We start from the raw sequence: 14,006 nt of genomic DNA, 5'->3' as shown, positions 1-14,006 counted from the left end.
TAAAGTCACGGTCATGCAGATCTGTCTGCCCAGAAGCACATGCTTGGTGTGAGCAAGGTATGTGGTGCCATGGGAATGGTGATAGGAGACGTCTGGAGCCCTCCCTCCGAATTTCTCCTGGCTCCAAAGGGACATGTAAGATTCCCAAGAGTTGGTGCTGAAGTAACTGAGCTTTGGAGGCAAGTTCTGCCAAGACATGGCTGGCTAAGTCAAATGGATCTGTGTGAAGAAAGCCTGTGAACTCCCTGCCAGGAAGCAAAATTGGAAATGGCTACATCTCCAAGGATCCCAGCCCCAAGGAGCAGATGTGGGAGGAGAATGATGGGGAAATTTTTAAAATACTAACTCACTGAATTGGAATTAACTTATCTGAAAGTTCCTCAAATAAATCTACATTTTGCGAGACAGGGCTTATAGAAAAAATTGGTGATGTCCACCTTGACCAAGTATTCAGGCTTATCACCAGGAATGACACAAACAGAAATGTGTTTTCTGATGGGAAATATCACTCATGATATTCTTGCCAAAAGGATTTAATATGAATCTACTCAGAAGAGCAGGCAGTCCTGATTATACCTATTGTCTCAGCATAAAGTGAGTTACCTTGTTTTGGGTGGCAGTTACTAAGGTTTATACATATGTAAAAATCTGCAGAGCTATGTGCTTAATGTGTATATTTTACCATATGTAAGCTATATATCATTTTTTAAAACGGCCCTGGTTTGAACAAGTTATAGCTCCGTCACATAAAAGCATGTTAGGTGGAATAATGGGAAATTTGAATATAGAATGGAAATTTGATGATGCTACAGCAATGTTAATGTCTAGGTTGTGATAACTACAGAATTTGCATTTAACAATTGGTTAATGAGGGACAATACACAGGTGTGCTAACTTTTATATCTGGAATTTTTAAATAACATTTCAAAATAGTTGCATATATGAAAAGATCCTTTTGAAATACAAGTCAAATCATGACACTCCTCTGCTCAAAACCCTCCTATGGGTCCTGTTTCATTCAGAGTTAAAACCAAAGTAACGTAAGAATCTCCTACCCCATTCCTCCCACCTTCAACTTCATCTCCAGTACCCTGCCTTTGTTCCCTGATCTTGTCACTGACTGGAATGATTTTTACCCAGAAGTTAGTATGGTAAACCTTTTAAGTCACTTGGTCAAAAAAGCATACTCCAAACCCCTCTTTAAAATCACAAGCTGGGGGCGCCTGGGTGGCTCAATTGATTGTCTACCTTCAGCTTGGGTTGTGATCCCAGGGTCCTGGGATCAAGCCCCGCATCGGGCTTCCTGCTCAGCAGGGAGCCCGCTTCTCCCTCTCCCTCTGCTGCTCCCCCTGTTTGTGCGCGCTCTCTTCTCTCTGTGTGTCAAATAAGTAAGTAAAATCTTTAAAAACTAAATCACAAGCTGTTTTTCAACCCCTACCAGCACCATTTCTCCCCCCAACCCTGCTCTAGTTCTCTATTTTTCTGTAACAATTATCTCCTCTAACATAAAATGTAATTTGTTACTTATTGTCTCCTACTAATAGCATAAAGGGATTTCTGTCAGTTTTGTGCACTTAGGTATCACAGTTTACTAGAACAGAGTCTGACACATGGTTGGTGCTCAAAAAACGTTCAGTGAATGATAGATGGAAAGGTTTGAAGTGAACTGTAAAAGGAAATGGAGTGCAGGTTCCTTAGGAATCAAAATTATAAAATTGGTCTCTGTCCTCTAATGTATTGCTACATACTCAGTCTAATTTTACTCGGTGTTCTAATTTTACTCAGTGTTCTATTGTCTAGGACAATAATTTGAGTCCCCTCTTGGAAAGAAAAAATGTTCTCTGTTGTGTTTAGCGCCCAGAATTCTGTTTTCTATTCCCACTATGTCATTCCCTCTAAAGTACTATTTTAGAAGGTCTCTAGCAAATTCTAAACTTAGCAGGAAGTTGTCTTTTTTTTTCCAACTCCCCATCTTCCTGTTTTAGAATGTGAAGTCCAACAGTATTAAAAACAGCAGTAATCACCCAACATTTCAATCACCATTACCTGAAGGATAAGAACATTATTGAAATTGCAGTATGTTTTGAAGGATAAGAAAGGAGAAAGAACTTCGGTCCTGGGAGGACACAGGGAGTAGGGGGAGATATTGGCTTACAAAAATGGCATAACTGGGCCCAGAAGACCGTTCATTAGGAGGATTAACTTTGGTTATCTTGTTTCTGGCTATTGACATAGCTACATTGGAAGTCTTGGGAGGACGTAAATTATTCCAAAAGTGTTTTTAATCTCTTCTGAGTCCATTACTTAAGGGAATATTTCCCTGAGAAAGAGTTTTGAGTTGACATCAAATTGAAGGGCAAATAAGCATTAAATTGAAAATGAGAAGAAAGGAATTCCAGCCACTGGGAAGGGCCTGTGAGGATCCTGAGGTGAGTAACAAAGGAGTGGAGGGCCAGTATGTTGGGTGTTCAGAGCCTGGGAACATAGGTATGGGTTGAAACTGGAAAGGAATGGAGGCCCAGGTAACATAAGACCGTTGTTTTGTCTTTATCCCAAAAAACAAAAGCCTTGGGGCTCCTGGCTGGCTCAGTTGGTAGAGCGTGTCACCCTTGATCTTGGGGTTGTGAGTTTGAGCCCCACGTTGGGTGTAGAGATTACTTAACATCTTTTAAAAAAAAAAAAACCTAAAAGACCCTAGAGCCTTTAGAAGTTCAAGGGGCTGGGCTGAAATGTCAGATTTGCATCTTGAAAAGATTATTTGCCTCTAGTGACCAGAAGGCAGAGGGTGTATTACAGAGGAGACCAGTTAAGTCTTTCTAGCAATAGATCTTAGCCACTTTGACTCTGGTAGAGATAGCTGGAGGTAAGCTTGACAGGACTCATTATTGACTGGATATTGAGAGTAGGCTAATGCAGAAAGAACAGAAAAGTGATTCTAAAACTGGAATCAGCTATCAGTTTTCAAACTTACCAAACTGTACACCTAAGATCTGGTTGTTGGATATTAAGATCTGGATATTCAACCTGAAATTTTTTTTTTTTTTAAGATTTTATTTATTTGACAGAGACACAGTGAGAGAGGGAACACAAGCAGGGGGAGTGGGAGGGGGAAGCAGGCTTCCTGCAAAGCAGGGAGCCTGATGCGGAGCTCGATCCCAGGACCCTGGGATCATGACCTGAGCCAAAGGCAGACGCTTAACAACTGAGCCACCCAGGCGCCCAACCTGAATTTCGGTTTTTTTTTTAAAGATTTTATTTATTGGGACGCCTGGTTGGCTCAGTTGGTTAAGCATCTGCCTTTGGTTCAGGTCATGATCCCAGGACCCTGGGATCGAGTCCTGCATTGGACTCCTTGCTCAGCGGGGACCCTGTTTCTCCCTCTGCCTGCCGCCCCCCCCCCCCACTTGTGCTCTCTCTCTCTGACAAATATTTGAGATAGAGCACAAGTGGTGGGGAGGAGCAGAGGGAGAGGAAGAAGCAGACTCCCCACTGAACAGCGACATGGGGCTCAATCCCAGGATCTCACTTACCTGACTGAGCCACCCAGGTGCTGCAGTTCTACCTGAATTGGGAAAAAAGAGTTTAGAGATCAAGAGGGAAATGGTGTCTGTCAGATGACTCTACTCCTAGGATTCTGTACAGAGACCTCAGAGCCATGATAGATGACAAAGAGGAGGACCCCAATACATCAAGGGGATTTTTAACACTGAGGAGGGTTATAAAGGAGGTTCACAGAGACTGGATGAGAGTTCCTCCACATGCAGCTCTTAATGCTGAAAAACAAAGGTCAGAACTTTCTACATTCTGCTCTTTCCTCAAAGCTCTGCTTAAATCTTCTTTGATAACCTCCTTTGATATGTTCCAACTCTTAAAACTACCTTTTTTTTTTTCATATTGGATTGGAAATTACTACATTTCTTATTGTTAAGAACACAAGAACCCCAGGCTTTTGGGGTAGTTAGATATAAGTTCAACTTCCCATCATTTTTTAAAATTTTTTTTTGGTGGGCAGCAAAGCAAAGTTTATTGGTGATAGTACTAAGCTCCGAAAGGGCAGGGGGGGTTGGGGACCCCAGAGAGTTGCCTTCAACTTCTCATCCTTGAAGCTCAATTTACAGGTTATTTGAATGAAGATAACAAACCACCCTTGCCGGGTTGCTAGATTCAAAAAACTCATGCATGTAAAAAAAAAAAAAAATCATGCATGTAAAACAATTACAGTGTTAGGCAAGTGATAGATACTCAGCCAAGAGTAATTGCTGTAATCCCTATTATGTTTTGTCTCTATCTTTGTTTCCTGAACTGAGGTGATCTGTAATTACCAGACACATATTAGCCATTTCAATAGTTGTGTGGCTTTGGGAATTTATTTAATCTCTTTAGCTTTCTCAGGTTTATTGAAGCATAATTTACATACTGTGAAATTCATCCATTTTAATGTATAGTCTTATAAGTTTTGGCAAATGCATGTAGTCTTTGTAACTACCAACACAAGATATAGAGCTTTAATCATTCCAGAAAATTCCTTCTGGTCTCTTTGTAGTCAACTCCTACCCCCTCCCAGCTCCTGAAAACCAATGATCTATTTTCTGTTCTTACAATTTTGTCTCTTCCAGGATGTCTTGTAAATAGAATGGGTCTTGGTTCTTTAATTTAGTATAATACATTTGAGATTGACTCATGTTTCTGTGTGTGTCATTAGTTTGTTCCTTCTTATGATGAACAGTAGTATTCCATTATATAGATGTACTATAGTTTATCTATTCACCAGTTGAAGGATATTTGGTTATTTCTAGGTTTTGGCGATTACAAATGAAGTCCACTATTAACTTTCCTATGTAGTTTTTATGTGAACACTCAAGTTTCACTCATTTGGGATAAATATCCAAGCAGGGAGCTTAGTCATATGCTAAGTGTATGTTTAGCTTTATAAGAAACCGCCAGGGGTGCCTGGGTGGCTCGGTTGGTTGGGCGATTGGGTGTCCGACTCTTGATTTGGCTCAGATCATGATCTCAGGGTCATGAAATCGAGCTCTGAGAGAGACTCCATGCTCAGCGGGGAGTCTGCTGGAGATTCTCTCTCCCTCTACCAGTCCCCACCCTCCACTCCCCCCATTCTCTAAGATAAATAAGTAAATCTTTGAAAAACAAAACTGCAACAGTTTTCCAAAATGGTTGCGACATACTGTCTTCTCACCAGAAATGTATGATATCCAGTTGCCTTCTTTCCTCACTGACACTTGATATGATCCATCTTTTAAATTTTAGGCATCGTAGTAGGTGAATAATGGTATCTTATTGATTTTATTGTGGTATTTACCTTCCATATAGCTTCTCGATGGAGTGGTTGTTAAAGTATTTTGCCCCCTTTTTATTGAATCATTTGTTTTCTTATTATTCAGGTTGAGGAATTCATTATACATAAATTTAGAATCAGCATGTCACCTTTCACAACAAAAATCCAACAGGGATTTTTTTCCTACAGGGATTTTTGATGGCTTTTCTGGGCCAGTGAATAATGGCAAGAGCGGCATGTTGTAGGCCCAACAGAATGGAAGAACTCTAGGAAAGTGATACTTGGTATTGTGTTTTAATGTATCGGGGAGAGTTTTTCTTACATTTAGTTATGTTCCTCTGTAAGAAAATACCTAGACTTGGGGCTTCTGGCTGGCTCAATCAGTAGAGCATGTGACTCTTGATCTTGGGTTTGTGAGTTCAAGCCCCATGCTAGGTGTGGAACCTATTTTAAAGAAAAGATCTAGGCTTAAGTAGAATGCAGCAGTGTGTTAGGAGTTCTGCAAAGTGGAAGAAGGCAGCAATGGAATGCAGTTGGGTTGTATGCAGTGTGGTGTGTGTTGCAAAATGAAGGCAATTGTCAGCTGAGTATTTCTGTGCTAATTTACTAAGCCTCCATTGCCTTAGTTAATATAACACAGCTACAATCTGATGCAATGACCTGACCTGTGGGTAGAGGCTACAAAAACAAAAAAGATGGCAGATATGTATGTTGGGTAAAGTGTTAATGACCTCCAAAGATTAAGGGAGTAAGGAGTGTTAAGACCTAGGTTTGACTACTGGCTAGGCTAAAATAGTTGCTAGCTGATATTGAGTATCTGTTACCTAAATGACAATAATCATAATATTTATCTCAAAGGATTGTAAAGATTTAATGAGGAATTATATGTAATACACTTCAAAAGTTGTGGTCTATGCAAGCATGATGTATAACTATTTCATTAAAATCTTTCTTAACTTCTGTTCTTTCATATCAAGTTGCCCCAAACGGAATACTTCCCTGGCTGACCAGTGTGCCTCCCATGGATGGGCTATCTTGGGATACTTTATGTAGCTGGTGCCAAAAAAGAACTTGAGTACTGATAGCAGGCTTAGTAAATTGGGAATTTGTGTTGCTCAGAACAAAGATGGGAATGTGAATCCTTTTATTAACTTAGACTGTTTATACATGCATATTTAAAAAAAAAAGTCACTTGTTTGGAAGGCAGTAATAGTATAAAGTCATAATTCTTATAAGGAATTATTTTGCCTAATTTTGTATAAAGCAAGGCCAGAGAAAGCAGAAGGCTATAGAGGGGGAGGACATTATTCTTGGTCTCAACTCCCATACGTTACTCTCTCCACGGTCCACCCTGCTTCCACCTGTTTTGAACTATGGAGATAAATAACATTCATTTTTCTTTTTAATGGAGTAGCACCACATTTTTGGACACTGATCACAAGACCTGCTTGCAGAATATGTTCACCTCAGCAGAAGTGTCCAGAAATTGTCATATTCAAGAAGAGGCTTGATATTGGCCAGTTTAGCAATGCCTCAGCACAGATGCAATACAGGGAAGAAGACTCAAGTGGCCACAACTTGTTGACATGGCTAAAAGGATTGTGATAAATAACCCAGACCAAGAGGCTGCATGATTATTATGTTCAAGGAAGAGATTAAGATCAGAGAACCATATAGCAGTAGTCTTCACTACTGTTACTACCACTTCCCAGTCCCTAGGGCACCTGGCTGGCTCAGTCAGTAGAGCATGCAACTCTTTTTTTTTTTTTTAAAGATTTTTATTTATTTATTTGAGAGAGAGAGAATGAGAGAGAGAGCACATGAGAGGGGGGAGGGTCAGAGGGAGAAGCAGACTCCCTGCCGAACAGGGAGCCCGGCGCAGGACTCGATCCAGGGACTCCAGGATCATGACCTGAGCCGAAGGCAGTCGCTTAACCAACTGAGCCACCCAGGCGCCCGAGCATGCAACTCTTAATCTTGGGGTTGTAAGTTTGAGCCCCACATGGGGTGTACCTATTACTTAAAATCTTAAAAAAAAAAAAAAAAAAGTTAGTGCTAATCAGAAAGAGGGAAGTAGCTCAAGTTTAAGCTTCAAATAGAAAGGAAGTGATGGATGAAGCCACTTACCATTTAACAGTCCATAGTTTGGAAAATAGTTTCCCATAAGGCATCTCTCCATTTGCCATAGCTCACTTTTTACGGGCAAATGTCAACATTTTTCCTAAATTGATTTCTTTTTTTTTTTTTTAAGATTTTATTTATTTATTTATTTGAGAGAGAGAGAGAAACAGCATGAGAGGGGAGAGGGTCAGAGGGAGAAGCAGGCTCCTTGCTGAGCCGGGAGCCTGATGTGGGACTCGATCCCAGGACTCCGGGACCATGACCTGAGCCGAAGGCAGTCGCTCAACCAACTGAGCCACCCAGGCGCCCTCCTAAATTGATTTCTAAGCCAAGTAATTTGGCTCTGTTCTTTACCCATCGTTGAGTATAATTATAATTTCAGAGGGAAATATAAAGTGTCAATGTGCTCAGCAGAGGAGTGCCACAACCTGAGTAAACCCAATTTCTCTTCCCTTTCTTCAAGATATTCAGGCAAAGAAAGTATCCCATTATGATGTGGTAATCATGCAAAGTGTCCTTCAGCTCTGTACTGCAGGGAGAATAATTGGTTAGTGGCCCCAACTTTAGCTTAACCACCATGGAGTACATGCCTACGCTAAAACTCCTATCTGCTATTCCCAGCCACTAAGTGTAGCAGGAACTCTAAGGTAGGGTCAGCTTTGGGCTTAGACTCGGGGACTCCTCGTCAGGCTTGCAAAACCTTTCTTGCAACTGCACTATAGTTCAAGACTCTTCCTCCCAAACTCCCTTCCCTCTCCTTCACAGGGGTCAACTTCATCATGCTCTGACATCTCTCCTAGCCTCCTGGCTCCTTTCTCCTTTTCCCTCATAGTTGTTTCCTACGGCAAACCTCTTGCGTACCTAATCTTATCCTGGCATCTGCTTCTTGGAGGACATGAACAAAAACATATGGTGCCAGGAACAGTTGAGAAAATTGATAAGATGGGATGCTGGACCTGGCTCATTCACCTGCTGGTGAACAAAAAAGGACCAATTCTGAGTGCTGTGTAAGGGATGGTTAGTCCCTCACACACAATGGTATTCAATTGCTAGACATTTTAGTGGAGGTTAACTGGAAAAAATGTTCTAGTAGAGGAGAATGCCCTTACAAATGCAATAATTCAGGCATTTGGAAAATATAGATGTTAGGGGGTCTACAAATACAGTGGAGTTGGCTGGTTACTGGTAAGTTGTATTAATGCTCATCAATGTGATAATGAAGAACTGAGGGCCAGTAAGAAGTGTTGAAAGACTAAGCATGAGATGTAAAAGCCAAAGAGGTTCTTGTAGTTACAGAGGCCCATATCTCATGTTGATAGAAGAATGGACAGAGCTGAGCTGCAAACAGAAGCTCTGATAGCTAAAATTGCAGGACTACAGAGACTTAATATTTTAGCAAAGGCTGGTCTGTTGTGCTAAAGTCAGCAACCTGGGTAGGAAAATCTTGGACCCTTAAACACTGGGTGGGTTGATGCTGAAAGTGTCAATATGTTTTCTGAGGCCAGACACCCACCAGAGGATGTTCCTCAGGAGGGGAGAGAGGACCTAGCATTCACCAAGGTCAGAAGAAACATGCTGGAGAGGGGTCACGAGCATTGCCAAGAAGATCAGTGGTCCTCTACAGAGATGGCTGATCGTAGGTGAGGCAGCCATAGAACTGGGCTTGCTAATGTCATTCTGGGGATGGTGGGCTCTGAAATAAATGAGCTAGATGGTGTCATTTAACCAGCAGAAACCAGGAGGCCACAGTAACCAGGAAGGTTGAAGGGCAGCTCAGGGGAGCTGACTCTTAGGGGGCTGTGGAGATGGTTAACCGAGCCTGGCATCCCTGGGGCAAAAGAGATGGGCAGCCAACAAGGATGCTGCTGCTTCTCCTTCTCCTCCTCCTCCTCCTTTTTTTATTTTCTTCTTCTTCTTTATTTTTTTTTTTTAAGATTTTTATTTATTTAATTGACAGAGAGACACAACGAGAGAGGGAACACAAGCAGGGGGAGTGGGAGAGGGAGAAGCAGGCTTCCTGCCGAGCCAGGAGCCTGATGCAGGGCTTAATCCCAGGACCCTGGGATCATGACCTGAGCCAAAGGCAGACACTTAACAACTGAGCCACCCAGGTGCCCCTTCTTCTTCTTCTTTAATATGGAAGTAAATAATTACTTGTATTTTTAAATTTTTTCCCAGTTTTATTGAGATATAATTGACATATAACATTCTACAAGTTTAGGGTGTACAATATATTAATTTGATATATGTATATATTGTAAAAAAAGAGGCTTCTTAACATCTACAATCAAAAGTCAAGAATAGAGAAACCAAAAGGTGAGGGCAATCACCCTAGTAAAAAGTCACCATGTCTTGAAGCAAGGGCAAAAATGAACTATTGGGACTTCATCAAGATAAAAAGCTTTTGCACAGCAAAGGAAACAGTCAACAAAACCAAAAGACAACCGACAAAATGGGAGAAGATATTTGCAAACGACATTTCAGATAAAGGGCTTGTAGCCAAAATCTATAAAGAACTTATCAAACTCAACACCCAAAGAACAAATAATCCAATCAAGAAATGGGCAGAAGATAGGAACAGACATTTTTCCAAAGAAGACATCCAAATGGCCAACAGACATATTAAAAAGTGCTCAACATCACTCAGCATCAGGGAAATCCAAATCAAAACCTCAACGAGATACCACCTCCAGTCAGAATGGCTAAAATTAACAATTCAGGAAATGACAGACACTGGCGAGGATGTGGAGAAAGGGGAACCTTTCTACACTGTTGGTGGGAATGCAAGCTGGTGCAGCCACTCTGGAAGACAGTATGGAGGTTCCTCAAAAAGTTGAAAATAGGGGCACCTGGGTGGCTCAGTTGGTTAAGCAACTGCCTTCGGCTCAGGTCATGATCCTGGAGTCCTGGGATCGAGTCCTACATCGGACTCCCTGCTCAGCAGGGAGTCTGCTTCTCCCTCTGACCCTCTCATGCTCTCTCTATCTCATTCTCTCTCTCAAATAAATAAATATAATCTTTTAAAAAAAAAAAAAAGTTGAAAATAGAGCTACCCTACAACCCAGCAATTGCACTACTGGGTATTTACCCCAAAGATACAAATGTAGTGATCCGAAGGGGTACGTGCACCCCAATATTTATATCAGCAATGTCCACAATGGACAAACTTTGGAAAGAGCCAAGATGTCCATCAACAGATGAATGAATAAAGAAGATGTGGTATATATACACAGTGGAATATTATGCAGCCATCAAAAAAAACAAAAAAACACACGAAATCTTGCCATTTGCAACAACGTGGATAGAACTAGAGGGTATTATGCTAAGTGAAATAAGTCAATCAGAGAAAGACAAGTATCATATGATCTCACTGATATGAGGAATTCTTAATCTCAAGAAACAAACTGAGGGTTGCTGGAGTGGTGGGGGGTGGGAGGGGTGGGGTGGCTGGGGGATAGACATTGGTTGGGGAGGGTATGTGCTATGGTGAGCGCTGTGAGTTGTGTAAGACTGATGAACCACAGACCTGTACCCCTGAAACAAATAATATATTTTAAAAAGAAGAAGAAGAAGATAGTAGGAAGGGAAAAATGAAGGGGGGAATTGGAGGGGGAGATGAACCATGAGAGACTATGGACTCTGAGAAACAAACTGAGGGTTTTAGAGGGGAGGGGGGGTGGGGGGACGGGTTAGCCCAGTGATGGGTGTTAAGGAGGGCATGTATTGAATGGAGCACTGGGTGTTATATGCAAACAATGAATCATGGAACACTACATCAAAAACTAATGATGTAGTATATGGTGACTAACATAACATAAAAAAAAAAAAGTCACCAAGTCTTTCTTGGCTCCCAGACCTGAACTGATTTTCAGATCCAGAACCTACTAGGTGAGGAGATGGCTGGTTTCCTGGGAGGAAGGACTCTGTACCACTATGACAAGTATTTCTTATAATGATCCCTCAGCCTTTCCCCCAAAGGGGTCTACAGCCATTTAACCATGTTACACTGGAAAAGAGACGTGAGACATTTTGAGAATGATTGGACACAGGATCTAAACCAATATTGATACTCAAATTTTCATCATGACCCCCCCCCACCTTTGTTAGATTGGAGGTTTAAAGGAGGCAGGTAACAACTGGAGTTCTGGCTAAAGACTAACTCAAGGAGACTCATTGGTTTTATGAATACACCCAGGGATCATTTCCCCAAGTCTCTGAATGTATGACTGGAATTGATACATTTGACATTTGAAGTAATCCTCACATTGAGTCCTTGACTTATGGGATAAGATGTATTTCAGTGGGAAGGCCAATTCAAAACTAATGAAACTGCTTCCTATCACACCCTGATATGCATAAATCCCAAATTCTGTAGTTATGAAACTTATCTTGAGGTAGTACATGTAGGGGCCCAGGGCAAGCTGCCTGAAAATGTACCCCAATGGCATATTGATTATTTTGGATTGAAGGTACTTGGGAAACAACCAGTGCAAGGATGCTCAGACCCTCCTCTGTCCCCATGAAAGCAGGGAATAAATCTTCCATATGGGAAATATTCTCCCTTTACTAAGTAAAAATACATCCTTATCACCAGACTTGGAAACTTTAAAGTTGAGAAAGCTATAGAAATGAACCTTATTACTTTTTTACTAATCTCCTATCTCAGCCCAAATTCCAATTAGAATTCCTTATTAATTGCAGCCATCAAAAAAAAAAAAAATGAAATCTTGCCATTTGCAATGACGTGGATGGAACTAGAGGGTATTATGCTAAGTGAAATAAGTCAATCAGAGAAAGACAAGTATCATATGATCTCACTGATATGTGGAATTTGAGAAACAAGACAGAGGATCATAGGGGAAGGGAGGGAAAAATGAAACAAGATGAAACCAGAGAGGGAGACAAACCATAAGAGACTCTTAATCTCAGGAAACAAACTGAGGGTTGCTTGAGTGGTGGGTGGTGGGAGGGATGTGGTGGCTGGGTGATGGACATTGGGGAGTGTATGTGCTATGGTGAGCACTGTGAATTGTGTAAGACTGATGAATCACAGACCTGTGCTCCTGAAACAAATAATACATTATATGTTAATAAAAAGAAAAAAATTCCTTACTAATTAAAGTTCTCAAACACTTGTTTTCTTTATCCTGTCAATTCCTCACAAATGTATTGTCCCTTTTCTAAAATGTATAAAAAACTGCTTACCTTGGTCATTTCTTTGGGTCTCAATTTCAAGATTGGGCCTCTGTGTGTACATAATCAAATTTTGGTTTTTTTCTCCTATTAACCTGTCTCATGGAAATTTAATTCTTAGTCCAGCTGGAAGACATTGAAGGGTAGAGAAAGAATTTCTGCCTCCCCTACACATATAATCAGTATTTTGTAGCATCAAGAATGGGTTGGCCAGGGGTACTTGGGTGGTACAATCAGTTAAGCGTCAGACTCTTGGTTTCAGCTCAGGTGGTGATCTCCCTGTCATGGAATAGAGCCCCACATTGGGCTTCATGCTCCATGCTCTGTACTCAGTGAGGAGTCAGCTTGAGTTTCTCTCTTCCTCTTCCTCTGCCCTTCCCCACCATGTACACAAACACACACACTCTCTCTCTCTCTCTCAAATAAATAAATAAATCTTAAAAAAAAAAAGAATGGATTGGCTGGATGATAATATGACCAATTAGAGATTTCAGTAACTAGTTAGAGAGACTTCAGACAAGAAAAATGGCAATGGCAGCAGAGTTACAAGAGAGACAAAATCAAGCAAGAAGTGTATGTGATTGACTCCATAGGACTTTGATGATTTGGAGTTTAAGGAGAATTGTTATCTTTCTGCGTTTAAATCACTGGGTGGGTAATAATACATCTCAAAAGAGAAGAAATACAGTTGACTCTTGAACAACACAAGGGTTGGGGGCACTGTCCCCTGCACTATCAAAAATCCATGTATAAATTTTGACTCCCCCCAAACTTGACTACTAATAGCCTACTGTTGGCTGGAAGCCTTACTGATGACATAAAAAGCCAACTAACACATATTTTGTGTGTTATATGTTGTACATACTATATTCCTACCATACAGGAAGCTAGGGAAAAGAAAATGATATTAAGAAAATCATAAGGAAAAGGGGCTGCCTGGGTGGCTTAGTTTCTTGAGCATCTGATTCTTGATCTCAGCTCAGGTCTTGATCTCAGGGTCGTAAGTTCAAGCCCCACATTGGGCTCCAGGATGGGTATGTAGCCTACTTAAAAAAGAGAGAAAGGAAGGGAGGAAGGAAAGTAAGGAAGAGAAAGGAAGGAAGAGAAAATATATTTACAGTACTGTACTATATTAAAAAAGATCTGTGTATAAGTGGACCCATGCAGTTCAAACCCATGATGTTGAAAGGCCTGCAGAAGGAGGTTGAAAGCTGGTGGGGAAGTCAGTGAATTTATTTTTTTAATATGTTTGAAGTGCATAATAGGATATGCCAAAACTTAGGTCAGTAACAGGCAAAAAGATTGAGTTAGAAATACATATGTAAGAGGGGCACCTGGGTGGCTCAGTCGTTAAGCGGCTGCCCTCGGCTCAGCTCATGATCCCAGGGTCCTGGGA

Source organism: Halichoerus grypus, chromosome 1 (genome assembly GCF_964656455.1).
Source record: "Halichoerus grypus chromosome 1, mHalGry1.hap1.1, whole genome shotgun sequence".
Taxonomy (NCBI): domain Eukaryota; kingdom Metazoa; phylum Chordata; class Mammalia; order Carnivora; family Phocidae; genus Halichoerus; species Halichoerus grypus.
The sequence above is the reverse complement of the archived record's forward strand: the minus strand, read 5'-3'. Positions refer to the sequence as shown.